Consider the following 25,212-nt stretch of genomic DNA (forward strand, 5'->3'; position numbering starts at 1 on the left):
GGAAGCGACAGTTTGCGATTTAAAGGTAAAATATTTTAATAATGGATTTGTTTCTTACAAACACACAGCTTTTTACTTCACAAGACATTCATTGATGAAATGGATTTGTGTGGATAACTTGTGGATTATTTTTATCAGATGTTTGGACTCTCGTTCTGATGGCACCCATTCACTGCAGAGGAACTATTGGTGAGCAAGTGATGCAATGCTAAATTTCTCCAAATCTGTTTCTAGGAAGAAACAAACTCATCTACATCTTGGACAGCCTGAGGGTAAGCCAATTCTCAGCAAATTTTTCTTTTTGGGTGAACTATATTTTTAATGTCCTCCTACATTCTAAGATGTAATGTAATTGATAAAAAGCCCAGCAGTCATTCTACCTCAAGCCCTCGCTTTATGTTTGACAGAAACTTCATAGCTTGTCCCCATGTGACCCTGCTTGGAATTGTGTGTAGGAACGTCTCTTTAGGTAAAGGGGGCTGGAATCATGAAGGTGTTTTGCTTTGATCCACAAACTTGGCAATGCATTTGAGAGAATACTGCAGTATAAACTCCTTGTTCTTTTTCTCCATCAAACTTTGTTGAAAGGTGCTCGCCGGCTGTGCAATTATCCACTGACCAGCTCAACACAAAAAGCGACTGTGGTTCATTCAGACGTCCCTTTTGTCTTGAATTAGGCAGCTAATTATAAAACGAACAAGCGTATTAATTGATGCGGGTCACTAGAAAGGGCCAGTCCAAGTAATTACAAGAAGCGAAATACACGCCAATGAAAGGAGCGTGAAAAAAAATACGCAGACTCACTCTGGCTTTTAAGTAAAGCATTTTGTGTCCTTCAGTTTTGGGCAGGAATTCTGTTGCCTGGGAGAAACATATGTTGGTATGAGAGGAGCTTTAATTTTTCACATGTCCTAGTTTCTGCTGCTCTCTGGGGAGGACAGACCCACTGAACACAGACAGAACTGGGGATTGGTGTCTGTCCAAAAGTGCTTACAGTGAAGAAACAACTATCTGACCGATGGGGCGATCCTGAATTTTTCACAGACAATGTCACACAGATAAAGCTCAGTCAACCGGGTCTCAGTGGAAACAACGACATTCGTGTTTAACAAATACATGCATCTAACCTTTGCTATGTCATATCCACGCTGATTTGGGCTACTGTACTAGAGTTACCATTTACTTTATACCTACAATTCATTATAAGCTCACATCTACATAATAAATCCCTTATGAGAATGTCTTAAATAAAATATGCATATTTTGACACCACACCATATGCAGGGCAAGAAAAAAGGGCAATTTCTTGTGAATGTCTGGTTTTACATGTGTATGTATTTATCCGTGCATTCATTCATCATTCTGCTAATAATACAATCTAAATCACTATTACAACAAATACTAAATGTATTTGTGCATTGAATTCTCACAGTTTGTCCACGTTTGCCCTAGTTCTGGATTGGGAAGGCACGTATTTATTTTATTTTATTTTATTTTATTTTATTTTATTGCATTGCATTGAATTTCATTTTGTTTTATTGCATTTTATTGATTTATTACATTGCTTTATTTGATTGCTTTCTTTTCTTTTATTGCTTTATATATTTTTTATATTTCTGTATTTTATTTTATTTTATTGCATTTTATTTGAATTTTATTTTACGGCATTTTATTGCTTTATTTAGTTTTTTTATTTTATTATGTTATTTTATTGTATTTTATTGCTTTATTTTATTTTTATTTCTGTATTTATTATTGCTGTATTTTATTTTACTGCATTTTATTTTATTGCATTGGATTTTAATGCTTTATTTTGTTTTTATTATTTTATTTCTATTTTATTTTCAACTTTTGCCCTAGTTCTGGATTGGGAAGGCAAGTATTTTATTTTATTTTATTTTATTTTATTTTATTTTATTTTATTTTATTTTATTTTATTTTATTTTATTTTATTTTATTTTTATTGCATTGCATTTCATTTTGTTTTATTGCATTTTATTGATTTATTACATTGCTTTATTTGATTGCTTTCTTTTCTTTTATTGCTTCATTTTTTTTTTATTGCTGTATTTTATTTTATTGCATTTTATTGGATTTTATTTTACTGCATTTTATTGCTTTATTTTGTTTTTTTATTTTATTATTTTATTACATTTTATTTTATTGCCTTATTTTAGTTTTTAATTAGATTATTTTATTTTATTGCATTTTATTAAAATAAATTAGAGTGTAATTTTCAAGTAAGGTTAAGTAGCCGTTTTAAATACATTTTGTAATAAATGTGTTTTGTAATTTTATAAAGTGATCTATTAACTTTTTTTTTATGTGCATGCTTAAATGTGATTTTTTTAAGCCATCAAATGGAATTGCAAAATAATAACTGTTTTCAAACAGGTTTCCCAAACACTCCCTCAGACCAGTATGAGGTTCAGCCAGAGTTTTTGGGTCACAGAGCCACGTTATTTAGACTTATATTGGGAATCAAGCTAATGGCTTACTTATTGTCTCTGCATATTAAACTGGGATAAGAACACAATTTTAATATTGCAAAAATTACATCATCTTTGATTTTCAGGCTAAACACCCACACAAGTGTTTAAATATTTGCATGCTTGCAATTTTTGCTTATTTGGTTGGTTACTAAATGGGTTTACTTCATTGGACCCAGGAAGACTTTTGAATCCGAATTAGTGGTAATTACTGGCTCGTTTTATGAGAATCTACTTAATGAGCAGATTTCTAGGAACAAATGGCGCTCATAAAAGAGCTGGACAGCTGTATTTCAGCGACAGCCTCCGGTCTGGCCGCAGTGGTTCTTTGATGTGCTTTAGGCCGCCTCTGCTTTTTTTCTTAAACACCATCAGGAGGGTGTAAATGATTTGAAGTGCTGTAGTATGTTGCACTTGATTCCTGCTGATCCTGTTCTTAAGTCGTTATTAAACTCTTCTACCTCTCAGCCCCTGTATAACAGCTCGTTCTCTCTTTTGTCTCTACCCCCCCTCTCTCTGTTACCAGCTAGGTTAATTAAGTGAGTAATTCAGCTTGGAGTTCCTCTGGGCTTTCAGAGCAGGTAGGGAAAATTGACTTGAGCCTTTTATTTCACGAAACCTGGCGAGAGCCGCGTGCATCAATAACAGCCTGAAGCCTCTTGGCGAGCAGCTTTTACATCCCACAAACAAGAGCAGCTTTGCGGCCCTTAATGACCTCAGAATGTCAGCAGTTTAAGGTTTTCATGTGCTTACCAGCAACTTTTTTTTTCTCATGTTGAGTTGTCTCAGCATAATCAAAAATGTCGATGAAAGCATTTGTAGGGGATAGATCATTGCATTTGCGTTTTTTAAACTTAAAAAACTATTGTAATTCATTAAAGTTAAACTGCTACCTTCTTTAAAAATGTATTTAGAAATAAAGCAATATTTTTGAAGATTTTTTTTAAAGAGTTTTTAAGATTTTTAATTTATTTGATCCAGTGTACAGCAAAAACAGTACAATTTGAAATATTTTTACTATTTAAAAAAACTGTTTTATATTTAAAATGTAACTTCTTCATGTGATTTCAAAGCTGAATTTTAAGCATCATTTCTCCAGTCACATGATCCTTCAGAAATCCTTCTAATATTCTGATTTGCCGCTCAAAAAACAAGTATTATTATTATGTTGAAAACAAGTTTTTTTGATGAATAGAAAGCTCAGAAAAACAGCATTTATCTGAAATAGAAATCTTTTGTAACATTATAAATGTCTTTATCATCACTTTTGATCAATTTAAAGCATCCTTGCTAAATAAAAGTATTAATTTCTTTCCCTCAAAAAATTATCCTGACTCCAAGCTTTTGAATGGTATGGTGTATAATGTTACAAAAGCTTTTTTATTTCAGGTAATTTTTGGGATCTTTCTATTCGTCAAAAAACCCAGAAAAAATAAACATAACTGTTTTAAATACTGATAATAATAATAATAATAATAATAATAACAAATGCTCCTTGAACAGCAAATTAGAATGATTTATGAAGGATCAGACACTAAAGTCTGGAGTAATGATACTGAAAATTTAGCTTTGATCAGAGGAATGAATTACATTTTGAAATATATTCAAATAGAAATCAGTTAATTAAAATATTAAAAATAAAGTTAAAATATTTTACAATATTTTATAATTTGCTGTATGTTGGATCAAATAAATACAGGCTTGTTTAGCAGAAGAGACTTCTTTATAAAACATTAAAAATCTTCCTGTTCAAAAACTTTTGACTGGTAGTGTAAATAAACTATTTTAACCAAAGTATTAGCTAAAAAGTTGTATGATTTTTATAGAGGTCAAATTCATTCTAATTTGAATCAATACAATTCACTAGAAATCACACTATTTAAAAAAATAATAAATAAATATATAAATAATAATTAAAACATGAAAACATTTTTAAAACTGTATACGATAATGTTTTTTTTAAAACTTTTTTGTTTTCACTATTTATGAATAGCACTTTTAATATTTTTTGTCATTTAAAGTGCATCAAAGCCTGAAAAATCTGTATTAATTTTGTCTAATTTTATTTAATGATATCAAAAACAGTGATGAACAGCAAATATATATAGAGAGAGGAAAAAAAAGAGATTTTATTTATTTATTTACGCTGCAAACAATACAACAAAAATGCTTTGTAAGGACTTAAATGACCTGATTTGAATCACACTGACTAACTTGAATGAACTTCTCAACATTTAATATGAGAGCGTGAACCATTTCAGGGAGCATGTTTGATTTCTGCTCCAATTCACTTGGCTGCAAAGCTGTTTGCACAATACATTATGAAAAAAGATGATGTATTTTTCTCTTTTTTTAGAACAGAAAAGCTAATCTGTTTTGAACACATCTGAGCTACTTAAAAATGCAGTTAGGTTAGTGTTAGTACTTTTAGCTCTATTTGAAAATGCAGATCATTTCTGTGCAACACCATATTGTTTTTTGAGAATGTTTTGCTTGTAAGTTACATTATTTATTTGCATTGTGCCGGTCTGACTTTTTCCACAAAATCCCATATTTGCATCGTGACAGTTGCTCCTGTCGCATCCATTTTCCTGCCTCGCTGTTCTTCGGCGCAGGAGAAGGTCGCGGGAGGCACGTGCAGATGCTGAACCGGTCCCGCGAGAGAGCGGCGTTCTCTGGATCCTGCTGCCTGTTCGGCAAACAGCAGTCAAGCGTGTCTAACAGGAACAGGGACTTGACGCTGTGACATAGCCCACTTTATTGAGAGTACACATGCACACGAGAGAGAGAACATAGCTGATCAGCTCTGAAAGGACAGGTGTTCTGCAATGATGCACAAGAGGCTTTGATTGTTGCGTGAATTGGTGTGACAGGTGTTCTACTGTAATGTTTAAATGTGCGGCAAAACAAAGCTGGTGAGAAAAGTTAAAAAGCTCTTTGAAGGGAGTTCACACATAAAAATGATTATACTATCATCATTTACTGTCACATTATGTGCCTGTATGATTTTTCAAATCAGATCAGTTATTAGAAACAGTTATTATTCAGGGATGTAATGAAGTGACTGATGAATGATAACTAAAAGATTCAAATCACTTTGGTGAAACAAAATCACCAGTATGGCCGTCAAAATATGTATGGAAGCTTGTTTCCACCATGGGATAACAATAAGTAACTAAAAACTTTATAACTCACAATTAGTGCTGTGCAAGGACTAATCGTGATTAATCGCATCCAAAATAAAAGTTGTTGTTTACATAATATATGTAATATATAATGTATGTATATATAAATACACACATATGCAGTATATTTTGAAAATATTTACATGTATTTGCATGTACGTATTTTTATTGATATAATTAATATATATAAATATATTTCATATAGATACATAACATATTTTTCTTAAATATGTCCATGCATGTGTGTCTATTTATATATACATAATAAATATACACAGTACACACACATATTATTTAAACAAAACAAAAACTTATTTTGGATGAAATTAATCACGATTAATCATTGCACAGGACTACTCACAATTCTGACTTAGAGATAAATTGAAATTGCAAATTAAAAAATAAAAGTAAATTGTGATTTTTTTTTTCCCATGGCAGAATTGTGAGAAGTATATGGCAGCCCGTTTCAACCACTGAATACAAATTTTTAAAAAAGGTAATTGCGAGTTTTTGTCTCATAATTCTGACTTTTTTCTCGCAGCTGCGTTTAAATTTGCAGTTCTGACTTTTTTCTCATAATTGCGTGATATAAACAATTGTGAAGTCAGAATAATGGGATATAAACTCGCAATTAAAGACAATTTTTTTGCTCACAATTTTGTTTTGTTTTTTTGTTTTTTGGAAATTAATTTGAAATATAAAATTGCAATTGCAAGTTAAAAAGTACAAAAGTTTATAATCACACAGTTCTGACTTAACTCTCAATTCTGAGGAAATAAAGTCACAATTGCACATTTTAAAAGTGGAATTCTAAGAAAAAGTCAGAATTGTAAGTTTATATCATATATTATATATCTTATTTATCATTTATTATGTTTTGTTTTTTTCACTATTGCGAGTTTGTCATGCAGTACTGACTTTATTACTTGCAAGTGCAAGTGTGATCTCACAATTATAAGAAAAAAAGTCAGAATTGTGAGATGTAAACTTGCAATTGTGAGAAAAAAAGTCTGAATTGTGAGTTTATATCTTGCAGTTCTAACTTTATAACTCACAGTTGTGAGTTTATGTCTCACAATTCTAAGAAAAAAAGTAAGAATTGTGAGTTTGTTCGGCACCGATAGCCTTGTGGGCAGTGTGCTGATGTATGGCACAGCTGCGCTTCGGGTGTCCCGAGTTTGAGTCCCACCTCGTGGACCTTTCCTGACCCTGTTCCCCTCTCTCTGTCCCACTCAATTCCTGTCATATCTCTACTGTCCTTTCATGAAAAACGCAAAAAAAAAAAAAAAAAAATTGCGAGTTTGTATCATGCAATTCAGAGAAAAAATGTTGAATTGTGAGGTAAAAAGTTACAATTATATTTTCTTTTTAATTCAGTGGTGGAAATGGACTACCATAGATATGAACTCACAATTCAGAGAAAAGGTTTGAACTGACATATGTAAACTCTGAATTTAGGAAAGAAGTCAGAACTGCAAGATATAAATTGCAGGGGGAAAAAAAGCTGAATTGGAAGATAAAAAAATTCCAGTTGCCTTTTTATTCGTTTTATTTCATGGCAGAAACAACAAAAAAAAAAGCCACAATTGAAGGTGTAAACTAAAAAAAAAGTTAGAATTAGTGAAGTTATAAACACAGAATTGCTATGTAAACTCAGAATTGTGAGGAAGAAAAATCACAGTTTTTACTCAGAATTTTGAGTTTTCAGTATCACATAATTCTGAGTTTATACCTCGCAATTCTGTTATATGAATGTTAATTCTGTTATATTTCACAATTCAGATTTTTCTCAGAATTAGGAGTAACATTTTGCAAATCTAAGTTTATATCCCACAATTCTGAAAAAAAGAGAAGCAAAGACAAACTCAAAAATGTTCTATAAAAAGCCGCAATTACATTTTTTATTTTTTATTTCGTCACTGAAATGGGCTTTCATAAATATTTGTGCGATGTGAAACAGGCCTTAGTTTCAAAACTCACATCAATAGTGGCCAGATGCAGCAGTGAATTGCAAGTCTCTGATGTTTAAAATCCGGATCAGCTGGATGAGGAATATTTCATACGTAAGGAAGATTCTGTATTCCGTGTGTTGGTTAGCTGTTAGCCTCTAGAGCTTTGAGGTGGTACACAGAAGCCTTTGATGCTTAAGATCCAGCTCCCGAAAGGGATCTTCAATCTGTCTTTCTGATGTTTAGCAGCTTCAGTATACCTTCTGATAAAGGTTCTCTCCTCGGAAATCCATAAAGCATTATGCTCAGGTGATGAGAATTCCTCGCGCTGCCCAATGACCATCTACTGATAAGGTATCTCTGCCATGTCTGCAGTATTTCAGTGGTGTCTCCTCTTAATTAGGTCAGTATCTGCGCTATCCACATACAGCCCACACGAGCACTCTGAATGTGTGCTCAGGAGGAAATGTGACCCTGTGATGGAACATAAGGAGGTGTAATCTAAATCAGAGGAAGATAAACACGGGTGAAACAGGGTCAGCTTGTGAATTTGACCTGTTAGATCTGAGTAGATAGAGAGAAAATTGGTCTTGTCCACATGTGCCCTACACATGTAATAATAGCAATCAGTCCATGATGCAGTGTTTGTATAGCTCAGCTGATAGAGAATGGTGCAATGTAATGGGTTCAGTTCTCAGGGAATGTATAAAAATGTGTACACTACTGTTCAAACGTTCAGGATCAGTGACGTTTGTGTTTCTTGAAAGAAATTAATATTCCTACAAGGACATGTTAAATTGATCAAAGGTGACACTACAGATACAAAAAAATATACAGTTGAGGTCAAAAATTTACATACACCTTGCAGAATCTGCTAAATGTTAATTATTTGACCAAAATAAGAGGAATCATACAAAATGCATGTGATTTTTTTTTTATTTAGTACTGACCTGAATAAGATATTTCACATAAAAGATGTTTACATATAGTCCACAAGAGAAAATAATAGCTGAATTTATAAAAATGACCCTGTTCAAAAATTTACATCTCTTTGATTCTTAATACTGTGTTGTTACCTGAGTGATCCACCATTGTGTGTTTTTTTTTTTTTTTTAGTGATAGTTTTGTTTAGCGATAGTTGTTCATGAGTACCTTGTTTGTCCTGAACAGTATAACTGCCTGCTGTTCTTCAGAAAAATCCTTCAGGTCCCACACATTCTTTGGTTTTTCAGCATTTTTGTGTGTTTTAACCCTTTCCAACAATGACTATATGATTTTGAGATCCGTCTTTTCACACTGAGGTTAACTGAGGGACTCATATGCAACTATTTCAGAAGGTTCAAATACTCACTGATACTCCAGAAGGAAACACAATGCGTTAAGAGCCGGGGGGTGAAAACTTTTTAAATTTGAAGATCAGGGTAAATTTGACTTATTTTGTCTTCTGGGAAACATGTAAGTCTCTTCTGTAGCTTCTAATGGGCAGTGCTAAATGAAAAAAATATGATATTTAGGCAAAATAAGAAAAATGTGCACATCTTCATTCTGTTCAAAAGTTTTCACCCCCCCGGCTCTAAATGCATCATGTTTCCTACTGGAGCATCAGTGAGCGTTTGAATCTTCTGTAATAGTTGCATATGAGTCTCTCAGTCTTCTCAGTGTGAAAAGATGGATCTCAAAATCATACAGTCATTTTTGGAGAGGATTCAAATACAAAAAAATGCTGAAAAACCAAAGAATTTGTGGAACCTAGAGGATTTTTCTGAAGAACAGCAGGCAGCTTAACTGTTCAGGACAAAAAAGGAACTATCACAAAAAAAAAAAACAGCTGTGCATCATTTAGGTAACAATACAGTATTAAGAATTAAGTGTATGTAAACTTTTGCACAGGGTCATTTTTATAACTTCAACTATTTTTTTTTCTCTTGTGGACTTTATGTAGACCTTTATGTGAAATATCTTATTCAGGTCAGTACCACATAAAAATAACATGCATTTTGTATGATCCCTCTTATTTTGGTCAAATAATTAACATTTTGCACTTTTGACCACAACTGTATAAATATATCTGATTTCAAAATTAATAATAATAATAATAATAATAATAAATGTTCCAAATGTTACAAAGCAACAAATCAGCATTTTACAATGATTTTTGAAGGATCATGTGACACTGAAGACTGGAGTAATGATGCTGCAAATTTAGATTTACATCACAGGAATAAATTATATTTTAAAATACATTTAAATAGAAAACACTTTTTTTAATTGTAATAATATTTCACAATAACACCATTTTTACTGTATTTTTGACCAAATAAATGCAACCTTGGTGACCTTTAGTGGCTTCTTTCAGAAACATTAAAATATCTTACCGACTCCACATTTTTCAAGATAGAATATCAAGAAAAAAAAAAGGCTTGGATGCACTGCTTGGATGCACTCTGAATACAAAAAACATCTGCCAGATGCATAAATGCAATAGATGCATAATCTGTAATGACAGATATAAAGATTAAAGTCCCTGTTCTAACAGAACTGAAAGTGTTATTTTTCACGGCACAAATAAAATCATAATTGAATAAGAGTTTCCCTATTAATTATCTATCTGACAAATAGTGCAAAATGCTTAAATAGTACAAGCAAACAATTTCGTGGGCAGTCATGAGTCAGATTAACAAATCATCTGTCAAAACGGCATCGACAAAACTCTGTGGGTATTTTAACACATTTCCATTTTCACCAGACACATTCATCTTGTGAATGGCCAAAGCACTTAGCTTGCAAAACAAGATGCAGCTCTGAAAATGATTGTTTTGTATTCTCTGCTGGTAATGACGCCTTGTTTTGTTGAATTAGCGATCAGTCTGCAATGTCATTGATGAATTAAGGCCATTGGGAGGCCAAATTTCTCAGATATACCAGTTCTATTTATCTCGTTTGTGAGTCAATGAAAGCAGCCTGAGGAAATCAGAAGGTCTGCACTTTAGATTGAATAAATGTGTGAACATTTAATTCTTCGTGTTTCGCTCTTTGTTAACAATACAGTGATATTGAAAATTCAATAAATTGCCTCTTTCTTCAAATTTGAGAAGGTCTAAAAGGAACAGTTTGCTCAAAATGACAATTTGCTGAACATTTACTCATCCTCAGGCTATCCAAGATGTAAATGAGTTTGTTTCTTCATTTGAACAGACATCATTACATCACTTTCTCAACAATAGATCCTCTGAAGTGAATGGGTGCCGTCAGAATGAGAGTCCTAACGGCTGATAAAAACATCACAATAATTCACGAGTAATCCATATGACTCCAGTCCATCAGTTAACTTCTTGTGAATCACTTCTGGCCAAAATAAGTATAATAACACTTCCTTAAGTCAAAACCCCTGTTTTCTTCTCATATCAAAATCTGTGCATATTTCTCTTCTGATTCAGATGACTTTTTAACTTGAGAAAGCATTAGTATGGACAGAGAAAGTTAAAAACGTCTTAACAGATTTGTTTATTACAAACATGCAGCTTTTCACTTCACAAGACATTAAATGATTTGGCTTTGGATTCTGACGGCACCCGTTTACTACAAATCCATTGGTGAGCAAGTGATGTAATGCTGAATTTCTCCAAATCTTTTCTGATGATTAAACAAACTTTTTTTACAGAGAGTAAGTAAATTTTACACAGTTTTACCGCCTAACACCATCTCTTTACCTTGGTAGTGGCACATTACTTTTTTGTCAGGCTAAGCTATTCCAGCTGAGAAAGCCTCATATATAGTCCATCATGCACCACAGGTGTTGACACAAACATCTTCAAGCGCGTTTTGTGCGGAGGACTACACGCTTGGTAATACAAAAGCTCCAAGCTGTGCTGAAAGTTATCAATTTGGCTAATCTACCATTTCTCTCACTCTCTCCGTCAGTGGACAATTACAATATTTATGAGTACAGGCTGAGATATAGAACGACGATTTATTCTACTACTTTATCTTCGTCCTCTCTTTAGGAGGTTTATTTTAATGAAAGTGCGGCAGAAAATCAGTCAAGCATTTGTCAGTGTAATTGTACAACACAATGACATGAATAAATATGAGCTGACAACGCTGGTTTAAATACGTCTGCAGAACAGGGGATTAGCCCAAGTCCTCTTTTCTTTATTTTCGTGTTCTTTTTCCTCTCTTTCACCCATAAACCATCATTTAATTGACAGGAAATAAAACATTCATTGGTTTGACCTTTGCGAGGAATTATAGAAACAGTGCGCGCAGGCTAGTTAATAGGATGCTGAGAATAGCTTTAGCGTGTTATTGTAACGCTCTTCCCCATGAATGACCTAATTGAGTGTGACTCAGACGGTTATCAGATATGATCGTGTTAAAGCTGATTTAAATCGTCAACACATGTCTCGAAATTCGATATAACTTAAATTGTCTAAGACGAGAATGACAATCACTCAACGCCTGGGTCATTCTTATTATGCAGTACATTCTAATTTTCCCATTACGTACACTACCACTACCAAAAGAGTTTTTATGCTGACCAATGCTGAATTTATTTAATCAAAACAATTACAGTAAAATTCTGGAATGTTATTACAATTTAAAATAACTCTTTTCTATTTAAATATATTGTAAAATGGATTTTATTTCTGTGATGCAAAGCTGAATTTTCAGCATCTTTACTCCAGTCTTCAGTGTCACATGATCCTTCAGAAATCATTCTACTATGCTGATTTGCTGTTTGATATTTTTATGGAAGCCATAATACTTTTTTCAGGATTCTTTGAATCATTGAATATTTAAAAATAATAAAAATAATAAAATAAAAAACTCCTAATTTGTAAGTCACTTTGGATAAAAGCATCTGCTAAATGAATAAATGTAAATGTAAAATAAGAGCATTTACTTGAAACAAAATTTTTTGTCAGAATTCTGACCATTTTTCGCAATTCCTAGTTTTTTTGTTGTTGTTGTTGTTGTTTTTCCTTTTCCTTTTTCATGAAATTGTAACTTTTTATTTCACAGTTCAGACTTCACAATTCTGGGGGAAAAAAACGAAATCTGAATTCTGACCTTTTTCTCACAATTCTTATTTTATTTTTTTTTATTTTTTTTTATTTTTGGTAATTGTGACTTTATTATTATGTAATTATTTTTATGTAATTGTGACTTTTTATTTCATAATTCAGACTTTTCTTTCCTCACAATTCTGGGGGAAAAAACTGTGAAAATTAAAAGATATGAAATCTGAATTCTGACCTTTTTCTTACAATTCTGAATTTTATTTTATTTTATTTTATTTTATTTTTAAGGTAATTGCAACTTTTTATCTCACAGTTCTGAGAAAATAGCCAGAATTTTCGCAATTCCGAAATAAAATTTCATTATTTATTATTATTATTATTATTATTTTTTTATATATATATAATTGTAATATATAATATATAATTTTATTTAACAATTCAGACTTTTCCTTCCTCACAATTCTGAGAAAACAGTCAGAATTACAAAATATAAAATCTGAATTTTTACCTTTTTCTCTGAATTCTGGGTTTATTTTATTTTATTTTTTTATTTTTATTATTATTATTATTTTTATGTAATTGTGACTTTTTATTTACTTCCTCACAATTCTGAAAATAAAAACTCAAAACAATTCTGAGAAAACAGTCAGAATTACAAGATATAGAGTCAGAATTCTGACCATTTTCTCACAATAATGCATCTTTGCCTAATAAAAATATACAAAAAAAAAATCTTACTGAACCTGAACTGTTTGTTAAAATATTGAATAAAATATAATGTTTAAATCATATTATATTTTTCTGTTCATCACAATATTACAGCTAAGTGAATGTGGGTAAATCTTAAATAATGTGACTTTACTAAAATTATTAATTGGCCATTTGTTTAAATGTTCAAATATTCAATGTGTGTTTTCATCTTCTTTTCTTATGTAATACGTCTTTAAAAAACAAAAACCGGTTTATAATGACATCATTTTGCAGGAAGTGACCATATTTGGCGCACAAACATCTGTCGCTATTAGCAGCGCATTTAATGAATTCTGTGAGGTGATTGTTTGAAGAACATGACTAATTAATTTTAAGCCAGTTATCATTGTAGTCACATTCGGGACTTGCAACGTTTGTGCTGAGATGTCATGTGGAGCAGCTCGCCAGTCAAACAGAAGTCTTCGTTAGACCACAACATGGTCTCACTCCCTTTAATCGGGAAATAAAACGATGCCAGTTGATCCAAAGGAGCCAACAGGGCAAGTGATCAATGGATGAGGCCGTATGTCTGAAACATCAAAGTGTTAGCTGAAGTGTGTGTTCTCTCTGCACATTGTCAAAACAAATTGACTGTTGGAGGAAGCCGGCTTGTGTAGTGCTGATTAGCCTGACGTTCGCAGCCGAGATTCTGCATGGCTCTCAGTCAACATTTGCCATGGTGTTTGCTTTTGTTTAACCCCTCATCCTCCTTGACGGCCTGTCATAATGCTAGACTTGAATTAGCTGTCAGAAAGTTCAAGCTCAAAGCACAGCTGTAGCAAGAAAACAGAGCTGTTCTGGTTAGCTGTGCATGTCATATCATAAAAACAAAGGAGAAGCACTTTGGGTGCTAATTAGGCAACCTTTGAACTTTCTGGATTGGTCAGGTCACATTATAAACCTCATCTGCCTGGCTCATGAATATTAATGAGGTGATGTGACATTCGGCCAGTTGGAAGGCAAGAAAGCAGACACTAGCTATGGAACTGAATGCCTTTATTGACATTGTGTACTTGTAAACATTGCATATTTATTCAGTTCATTGCTGATGGCTGTTGTTTTGTCTTAAAATCATAGGTATACAGAGACAGCTGCATGTCTTTCTGAATTAATGCAAAATGTGGTATTATGTGTGATAAAATGCTGTTTACCAGTTTGTGCATCAGCTGCAACTGTATAAGTCTCAAGACATTTACTGAATGACTGCTCTTACTAAATATGACTTTTCATCTGAACATAATTTGTGAGATTTATTCCACCTGAACAGTTGAACAGCTTTGAGATTATAGTGATGTTATATATATTTTATGTATATATATATAAAATAGATTAATATATATATACCTTTTATCTCAGTTCAGGGAAAAAAAAAACTAAATTCTGAGAAAACAGTCAGAATTACAAGATATAAAGTTCTGACCTTTTTTTAATTTAATGTTATTTTATATTTTATTTTATTTATTTAGTTTTTTTGCAACTTTTTATCTCACAAATCAGGGGGGAAAACACAATTCTGAGAAAACACTGTTAATTACAAGATATAAAGTCAGAATTCTGACCTTTTTCTTGCAATTCCGAGTTTTTATTTATTTTAGTTTATTTTATTTTTATTTAATTAGTTACTTTTTTAACTAAGGTAGGCAACGTTTTACTTCACAAATTTCATTTGATTTTATTTTATTTTTAAGGTAGTTGCACAGTTAAGACTTTTCCTCACAATTAAGTAAAAACAATCCGAGAAAACAGTCAGAATTACAAAATATAAAGTGTTTATTTTTTATTATTTTATTTTATAAGGTAATTCTGACCTTTTTCTCACAGTTCCAAGTTTATTTTTATTTTATTTTATTTTATTTTATTTTATTTTATTTTATTTTATTTTATTTTATTTTATTGATTGATTGATTGATTGATTGATTCTTTTTTAAGGTAATTGCAACTTGTTATATTACAATTCAGGAAAACAATTTTGAGAAAACATCTGACCTTTTTCCTCACAGTTCTGAGTTTTTAATTTAATTTAATTTAATTGTATTTTATTTTATTTTATTTTATTTTATTTTGTTTTATTTTATTTTATTTTATTTATTTATTTATTTATTTATTTATTTATTTATTTATTTATTTATTTATTTATTTATTTATTTTTTAAGGTAATTGCAACATTTTATCTCACAATCCAGGAACACAATTCTGAGAAAATAGCCAGAATTACAAGAAATAAAGTCAGAATTCTGACCCTTTTTCGGAATTCCAAGTTTATTTTATTTTATTTTATTTTAAGGTAATTGTGACTTTTTATCTTCAATTCTGGGGAAAAAAACTTCACAGTTCTGAGAAAAGAGTCAGAATTACAAGATTTAGAATCAGAATTCTGAACTTTTTTTGACATTTCCAAGTTTATTTTATTTTATTATTTTTGTATTTTCTTAATTTTATTTTTATTTTATTTTTATTTTTTAAGGTAATTGCAACATTTTATCTCACAATTCAGAAAAAAAAAATCTTTTTTTTTTGCAATTCCAAGTTTTTTGTTTGTTTTTTAAGAAACAGGCTTCCATAGATTGCATTTCTTGTTTATCTGTATGTTTTTATTTGTATTTCTAAATGGGGATTGTGGATGCATTCATTCATTTAGATTTGTACCATTACAAATTGTTTGAAAAGTGAAAAGTTAAAGTTAGACCCTTGGCGTAAGATTCTCCGCTGAGATTTGGGACAGAAGGCTCCCAGTGGTGTGTATTTGCTGTTGTTTTATTTATGTTGTTTCATAATTATCATAATTCATGGAGTTTATTTTTAATAATTAATTCATAGAATTATATGAATAAACGACATGCAACAGTGCACAGAAATATCAGCAGAACAGCAGCCAGACATTGTTTTTTTACTAACTTACTAACTTTCCAGGTTTATTATAATAACTAAAGTTATTCACTGCTCGTATGCTGGTAGTATCTGGCTTATGCACCTTTCTATTTCAAATTCAATGTGCTACTTGCATTTTTTGCAGTTATGAAATTCACAGAGTGAAAATTATTTCAAAGTAAATCCTACAGCATTTTTTCAGTGTGTAGGGAGATTTTGTGAGATCATGCAGTCAGTAAAAACTGTCAGGATGTCGTTTTGCTGTCTGTCTTATATAGCGTGTGTCTCTTATGGGATCAGACCGACCAAATGCGTCAGCAGCGGGTTCATAAGGGTTGAGTTTGAGAAAGCACTGAGCAACTGGACAGACAAAACTCCAGGAGTGAGAGTAATATACTGTTTACTCACTGGCACCATCATTCTCCATCATTCAATTTTTATTTGCTTTGTTTTGTGATATTCTATAGAGGAGCTGACTAGCGTGACAGGAGGTGGAAATGGATATCGGTATGATCGGTGTCTTTATGTCGGAGTTTCTGATTGATTTTCTGTGCGGATGTCAAAACTCCATTTTTATCTCTCTGGCCCGACTTGCCATAGTCAGCTTTAATACAGGGCAGACTGTCCATACTGATACTGTCTGTGATAGTGCATTTGCATAAGAAAATAACTTGGCACCAAGGAGATTACAAAAGAATTGGAAAGCAATACTTCTGGCCCACTATGTGTATTTGGATACTGTTGTTTGTGGGGAGAAAATACATAACGGAAGCCAAAGACTGCTTGCAGAGTCTTCTGTGCTATGTAAATCATCTGATATTCTGATTCAGACTAGTCCCTTTGCTGGTGTAAAATGAGTTTGCTTAAAGATGAATGTGATGTTATTGCTGATTTCTATGCAGTTAGAATGAATGTGGACTCATGCTTTCAAACTTCAAAGATGATTTTGGATCAGAACAGTTTTCAGACATCATTAATTATTTTAAATAATTACAATACAATGAATAATAATAATTATCATTATTATTATTATTTAACAACATATTGAGTTAATAATGCATTTTGTAAATAATAATAAAAAATGTGAAAAAACATTATTTATTTAATTTATATATTTCCTATAAAAATAGAACAACTGTTTCTTTGATACATTTTTTATTATTATTATCTTTAAACATGTTAAATAAGTTAATATTGATAACATTTTTGAGTAATAATGTAAATTGTGATTTTTTTTACATTTATTTGTTTCTTCTAAATATAGAACAATTGTATTTGTTTTAATTTTAAATGTATTATTATTATTATTATTATTATTAAACATGAGGTTAAGTTAATAATGATAACATTTTTAAGTAATAATGTAAATTGTGAACATTTATTTTTTTAATTTATTTGTTTAATGTTTATTATTATTATTATTATTATTATTATTATTATTATTATTTTTATTATTAATAATAAACCTGAGGTTAAATTAATAATAACATTTTTTAAATAATAAAAAATAATTATTTATTTCATTTATTTCATTTAAAAATAGAACAACTGTATTTCTTCGTATGTATGTATTTTAAAAATTATTATTATTGTTATTATTAGTATTAATAATACTATTAATTAATAAATTAATAATGATAACATTTTTAAATAATAATGTAAATTGTAAAAAAAATTATTTGTTTGATGTTTTTTTAATGATGATGATGATGATGATGATGATGATTAGTATTATTATTATTAGTAGTAGTAGTAGTAGTAGTAGTATTAAACCTGAGGTTAAGTTAATAATAATAATGATAACATTTTTAAATAATATTGTAAATTGTGAACAATCATTGTTTATTTAATTTATTTATTTCTTTATTAAAAATAGAACTGTATTTCTTTGTATTTCTTTGATTATAATAATAATAATAATAATAGACATGAGGCTTGAGGTAATAATTAAAACATTTTTAAATAATAATATAAATTGTGAAAAAAAATATTGATTTTTTTTTTTTTAAATATAGAACTATTGTATTTGTTTGATGTATTATTATTATTATTATTATTATTATTATTATTATTAGTGGTTTAAAAATAGAATTATTGTTTTTTATGTATTTTTTAAATTATTATTATGAATATTGTTAGACATGAGGTTGAGTTCATAATGATAACATTTTTAAATAATAATATAAATTGTGTAAATCTTTTTTTATTTTTTATTATTTAGTTTGATGTATTTTCAGAATTGATGTTATTGTTGTTATTGTTATTATTATTAAACATGCTGAGTTAATAACTGCATTTTTAAATAATATTGTAAATTATGAAAAATCATTCCTTAGTTTATTAATATCATTAAAATATATAAAAAAAACTATTTATTAAAATATTGTGTAAAAGCCAGAGTAAATTCATGTTCTTATCTTTACTTTAAAAGAAAACACCCATGCACATGCACTTGATTTTTAAAAGCTTACAGAGCATAAAACACAGAAAACTGTGCGTCTAATGTCATTTCATTACAGAGCACGTTAAAGAACGTGACAGATTTGACTGCTTACGACTGTACAAGGTGAGACAGTTAAATGTTCCTATTACATCAGATCGATCTGCAATAAAACAATGAAGCATGAAACATTTCTAACTAAAATATCTTATTCATGAGGTTAAACCCCGTCAGATACAAAGCAATCACTAAAACATAAAATAAATCTGGCCGAGAGAAGCGTTTCATTGAGAAGCACACTGTAGGTTTTGTTAGTGTGCTTTGGCAGTGATCCGTCAGTAGAGAAGAAAGGTGACCTGAAGCTGTTTATTATTTCTCTCCTGAGACAGAAACACCCTAAAGTGCATTAACAGTCTGCGACGGCCACTGAGGCAGGAAGCGCTGCAGGGCTGCTGAGTTCACCATCAGCTGCATTAAAATGCAAGAGCAGCAGTGCATCACTGGACCTCAGAGATAGATAAATCAACTATTAAATAAACAAGCGCAACGTATGCACTATGCTACAAACCAAAAATGCCCGCGTTGCATGAGCAACTCTCATGCTCTGAGGACATCTAGTTTTCTCTCTATCCACTCTCTCACCTCTCTTTTCTTTTTCTTTTGCTTCTCATAAGCAAATGCACGAGCAGTCATTTCAGAAGCAATGACTGAACCGGATTTTCTGGCTACTGATCAAGTGATCACTTTTGATCGAGTGATTCTCTAATTGTATTTATAGTATGACTGTATTTGGATAAAATTCCCTGTAAACCTCTGCCAGCACAGGATTTTGTTGTTATGAAGCAGCCAGAGCATGTTGAGCTGATGCAAGTTCCACAGCAGCACAAATTTCACAGCCTCAAGATGTTTTGTTGTAAATAATGAAAATTTCAGTCTGTTTCTGACACAAAGCTATTGTATGCTTTAGGAAGACTTTGTGCATGAGTGATTTTTGGTTATTTTGGAGCTTGGCAGCCTCAGGTTTTGTTCACATACATTATATCCAAAAGAATGGCCAGAAAATTCTTCAAAACAATCATTTGAGGTCAACAGAAGAAAGAAAGTCATTCAGGTTCAGAGCAACGTGAAGTGTATAGAATGACAGAATTTTAATTTCTTAGTTTTTATGATTTGAATAAACAAATTATTTCATTTAAAATGTAATTTTAAATGTAATGTAATTTAACAGGTTCATTTCACCTTCATTCAGAGTTAATAGTGAATTTTCCTTTTTTGTTATTGCTGAATTTATTAAATAATGAGAACAATGGAAATTTAATTTAACATTATTATGAATTTATTTACATTATGCTAAAAATAATTTATATTCTTCTTAACTTAATTTAAAATGTAATTTAATATTTATGTAACAACATGAGGTTGAGTTAATAATGACAGAATTTTTATTATGACTAAATGCATTAAATAATAATTACAATGAAAAAACATTAAAATTAATTTATCTAATTTAACATTGTTATGAATTTATGTACATTAAACTAATGGATATTTTTCAAAAATACTTCCAAAAAAGAAAGAAAATCATTAAGGTCTGGAGCAACGTGACTTGTAGATGAAGACAGAATTTTCATTTTACAGTTTTTTTGATTAATAAGTCAACATTTAATTTCATTTCATTTCATTTCATTTCATTTCATTTCATTTCATTCATTATTTGATTTAATTTAATTTAATTTAATTTAATTATTTTTTGTGTCACAACAAGAGGTTGAGTTAATAATGACAGAATTGTTCCTTTTTATTATTACTGAATTTATTAAATAATAATTTAAATGAAAAAACATTATTATTAATTTATCTAATTTAACATTATTATGAATTTATGTACATTAAAATAATGGATCTTTTTCAAAAATACTTCCAAAAAAGAAAGAAAATCATTAAGGCTTGGAGCAACGTGATTTGTTGATGAAGAAAGAAGTTTAATTTCCTAGTTTTTATGATTAATGAGTCAACATGTAATTTAATTTAATTTAATTTAATTTTATTTTATTTTATTAATTTTTGTGTAACAACAAGAGGATGAGTTAATAATGACAGAATTTAATTTAATTTAATTTAATTTAATTTAATAAGTTCAGAGGAACATGACTTGTAGATGAAGAAAGGATTTTTATTTCCTAGTTTTTATGATTAATGAATCAACAGTTGAATTTAATTTAACCATTAAGTTAATTTCATTTCATTTAATATTTGTGGAATAGATATTCTTAAAAAACACTTTCACATGCAGGTCTGAAGCAACATGTGATACAGATGATGACGAAAGTTTAATTTCCCAGTTTTTATGTATTAAATCAATAATGTAATTTAAAAAATAATATTTAATATAATATTTATTTTATTTAAAATAAATTTACAGTTTTAATTTAAATTAATTTTATAAAGAATAAAGAAAATCATTAAGGTTCGGAGCAACGTGACTTGTAGATGAAGAAAGAATTTTAATTTCCCAGTTTTTATGATTAATGAGTCAACATTTAATTTAATTAAATTTAATTTAATTTAACGTTTTGGAACCTCATGTGGTTGAGTTAATAATTACCAAATTTTCCTTTTCATTATTATTTATCAAATAATAAGTAAAATAAATAAATAACAATAATTAATCCACCAAAAACAGAGCATATATATGACATTCTCTTTAACAACTTGACAAATGAACTTTATCATCTTCTTTTGCACACATACACAGCTGCCTGATGAAATACACATACACACATACCTTTAAAGCGAGGGGGACACGTCCCCTGCGTGTTCTGGGGCCGATGCACACGGGGCCTCAGAGAGCAGGGTTAGAGGAACGGGATGATCCCTCATAAGCTGGAGCTCGGCTGTGGTTCACTGTGTCTTTGATGTGAGGAGCACATGAAGGTCTGCTGCCGCGCGCCGCACGTCCTGGGGAAGAGTTCAGGAAGCTTTATCGAGTGGGCCGTCGGGAAAACAACATTTTTCAGAGGCCTTGCCCAGCTCAGAGGAAACGTGCCCCTGCTGAGGAGATTTTCTTTGGGAAAACAACAGTTCGGGGCTGAATTCTTCGCAATTAGCATGTATGTGCTTTGGCTTTGCAATGTGCATGAGAAGGCTTTACATTTAAATGTTGTCAGTTAATATTGTACAATTCATTGTCTATCCAAATGTTGAAAATTGTCTCCTCTTTATGTATTAGAACATCTGAGATCACCAGGGATTTGCTGCGGTTTCTGCGGTGCTAAAATTAAAATGGGAACATAGTAACTGCTGATTTCTGAACAGAACAGCATAACTGACACCTAAAAATAAGATATGATAGATGAAGAGCGTGTCACCTCCCGCTGTGTTCAAGGCTTTGGACTCCCATGGGCGGCAATATTCTCAGATGCTGAATATTAGCTGTATTTATATTGACTGCATGTGGCCTCACATGACGTGAGAGTGACATAAGCCGCTTATGCCTCACGACCTGCGAGACGGGTAAACGGCGAGAAAAAATGAAGCTAATATTCCTCTCCATCACACCCGGTTATGTAATATAGCCCACACACACACACACACAAAATCATTTAGAGCCGAGTCACACACCTCAAGGGAAGCGGTGATGTTACCGATTCATAAAAGTCTGACATTTTAATCAAACACCAAGGGGCAACGTTGTCTATTTATTCGTTACCTGTGTGAAGCATTACAAAACTTTGAGTTCGTTGAGTCATTGTATGACCTTGAGAACCTCTTTAGTTACTATAATGATCTTGTTTTTTACATACATGAACTAATCTTAATTTTAAAGTGATAGTTCACCCAAAAATAAAAATTACCCCATGTTTTACTTACCCTTAAGCCATCCTACGTGTGTATGACTTTCTTCTTTCAGACAAATACAATTAGAGTTATATTTTTAAAAATATGCTCTCCCAAGATTTATAATGGCAGTGAATGGGTGTTGAGATTTTGAAGTGAAATAAAGTGCATAAACCCATCATAAAAAGTACTCCACATGGCTTCAGGGGGTTAATAAAGGCCTTCTAAAGCAATCTGATGCATTTGTGTAATACAAATATCCATATTTAAAACTTCATAAACTGGAGCTTATGCTACGCCTACATCCTACATCATCCACTGGAACACCACTCTCATGTGAATGCACAAAAGCTAGAGATTACAGTTTATAAAGTTTTAAATATGGGTACTTTTCATACACAAATGCAACAGTTCACTTCAAAAGGCCTTCATTAACCCCCCAGAGCCATGTGGAATACTTTTTATGATGGGTGGATGCACTTTATAGGACTTCAAAATTTCAACACCCATTCACTGCCATTATGAAGCTTGGAAGAGCCAGGATGTTTTTTAATATAACTCTGATTGTATTGGTCTGAAAGAAGAAAGTCATATACACCTAGGATGGCTTGAGCGTGTAAATCATTGGGTAACTTTCATTTTTGGATGAACTATCCCTTTAAGGAAACAAATGATTTCTGCTACTGTAAAGACCTTGATTTTTTGCATTTGTCAACTAATCTTAATTTTAAAGGGATAGTCCACCCAAAAATTAAAATTACCCCATGTTTTACTTACCCTTAAGCCATCCTAGGTGTATATGACTTTCTTCCTTCAGACAAATACAGTCAGGTCAAGATTTATAATGGCAGTGAATGGGTGTTGAGATTTTAAAGTGAAATAAAGTGCATAAACCCATCATAAAAAGTACTCCACATGGCTGCAGGGGGTTAATAAAGGCCTTCAGAAGCAAATTGATGCATTTGTGTAAGAAAAATATCCATTTTTAAAACTATAAAATGGAGTTTTAATGTTCATTTTAAAGGGATAGTCAACCCCAAAAATGAAATTCTGTCATTTATTCCCCCTCATGTTGTTTCAAATCATTATGATAAATGACAGTATTGTGAAGAATGTTTGTAACCAGACAGTTTTGAGTCCTATTGACTTTCATTGAATTTTTTGTCTATCCTATAAAAGTCAGTGGGACCCAAAACGGTCCAAGGATTTCGGTGATTTTCAAAAATATAAATTATCCTATGATTTTACTCACCTTCAAGCCATCCTAGGTGTATATGACTTTCTTCTTTCAGACAAATACAGTCAGAGTTATATAAAGAAGTCCTGGCTCTTCCAAGCTTTATAATGGCAGTGAATGGGTGTTAAGATTTTGAAGTCCAATAAAATTATTTTCTCTTGTGGACTATATGTAAATCTTATTCAGGTCAGTACTAAATAAAAAATAATTTGCGTCTTGGATGATCCCTCTTATTTTGGTAAAATAATTAACATTTTGTAGATTCTTCAAGGTGTACATATACTTTTGACCTTAACTGTACATCTAGGATGGCTTGAGGGTGAGTTAATCATGGGGTAATGTTCATTTTTGGGTGAAGTGGAGCATTTCAAGCATCCTAGAACAAAAATTTTCAGAGGGACAGAAAAAAACTCAATCACCAACACCTTGATTCCATCTGCCAGCCTCACAATTAATACTCCAGCTGGGAAACTCTCCTGCCCGTCCATCGTTCCCTCTAATTCAGCTTCTGTCTCGTTCCGTCGTCTCCTGAGACATGCTCAGGCTAGGATGCAGTGGTGGATGATGGGAAAACAGCTCAGCAGGCCAGTGACTATTTAGCACCGCCTCTCTGCGTAACTTTCCCGCTGCGCTGTCAACCACCCCGACTCCCTCGTGCCTCTAACAAGCTGCTAAACTCTGTCCCACATCCCTGCGGAGAGCCCACCTGAACATGGCCGCCGTGCCGCTCCCCGTGAGGATGTTTTATTAGATTCACAGCAGAGGAAAAACCTGATTTAGCTCAACTGGTGGGTGGAGAGCAACAGCGTTCCCTAAGAGAATGAAGTGCTATTAATTATGGTGTCTAGATTACGGCTCCTGTTCACCTTGCTTTATATAATATAAGTGCATAATTCATTAGTTTTTTTCCATGTTGTCTTTCTATTATTCAAATACATGTGAATTAGACTGTTGGTTTAAAAAGGAAGTAATAGGGTTGTTGGGTAAAAATAAGGAAATTCTATAGTCACTGTCACTTTATTAATGTAATTTATATATTCAGGATCTTTTTTTCCTGAGATCTAAAGAAAAATCACAGATGAGATGTTAAAAAAAGTGTTACTATTATTATTATTATTTAATTAATTAATTTAATAATATTTTTTTTCGTTGTTGAAAATGATTTAGTTTAAAGTGACAACTTTATTATTAGTAGTAGTATTAGTATCACAGATCAGATGTTATGTAAATTATGATAGATGAGATGTTAATTATTATTAATAATAATAATAATAATAATAATAATAATAATAACAGTAATAATGTTAAAAAACTGTTAAAATTAAAAAAAATGTTTAAAAAAGATGTTAAAAAAGTTAAAATGTTAAAATGTTAAAAAAAAAGTATTATTATTATTATTATTATTATTAATTAATTAATTTTAATAATACTTTTTT

General features: G+C 31.2%; 1 long non-coding RNA gene across 1 annotated transcript; it reads right to left on the reverse strand.

The window, feature by feature from the left end:
* Positions 1–4,921: 4,921 nt before the first annotated feature.
* On the reverse strand, positions 4,922–21,607 carry LOC127181179 (uncharacterized). The gene is made up of 3 exons (XR_007829739.1): positions 21,488–21,607; positions 7,655–8,097; positions 4,922–5,244 (listed from the first exon to the last, which is right to left on the reverse strand). It is a non-coding gene; the product is annotated as an uncharacterized LOC127181179 (long non-coding RNA).
* Between the last annotated feature and the right edge of the window lie 3,605 nt (positions 21,608–25,212).

This window comes from Labeo rohita, chromosome 18, assembly GCF_022985175.1.
Source record: "Labeo rohita strain BAU-BD-2019 chromosome 18, IGBB_LRoh.1.0, whole genome shotgun sequence".
NCBI classification, from domain to species: domain Eukaryota; kingdom Metazoa; phylum Chordata; class Actinopteri; order Cypriniformes; family Cyprinidae; genus Labeo; species Labeo rohita.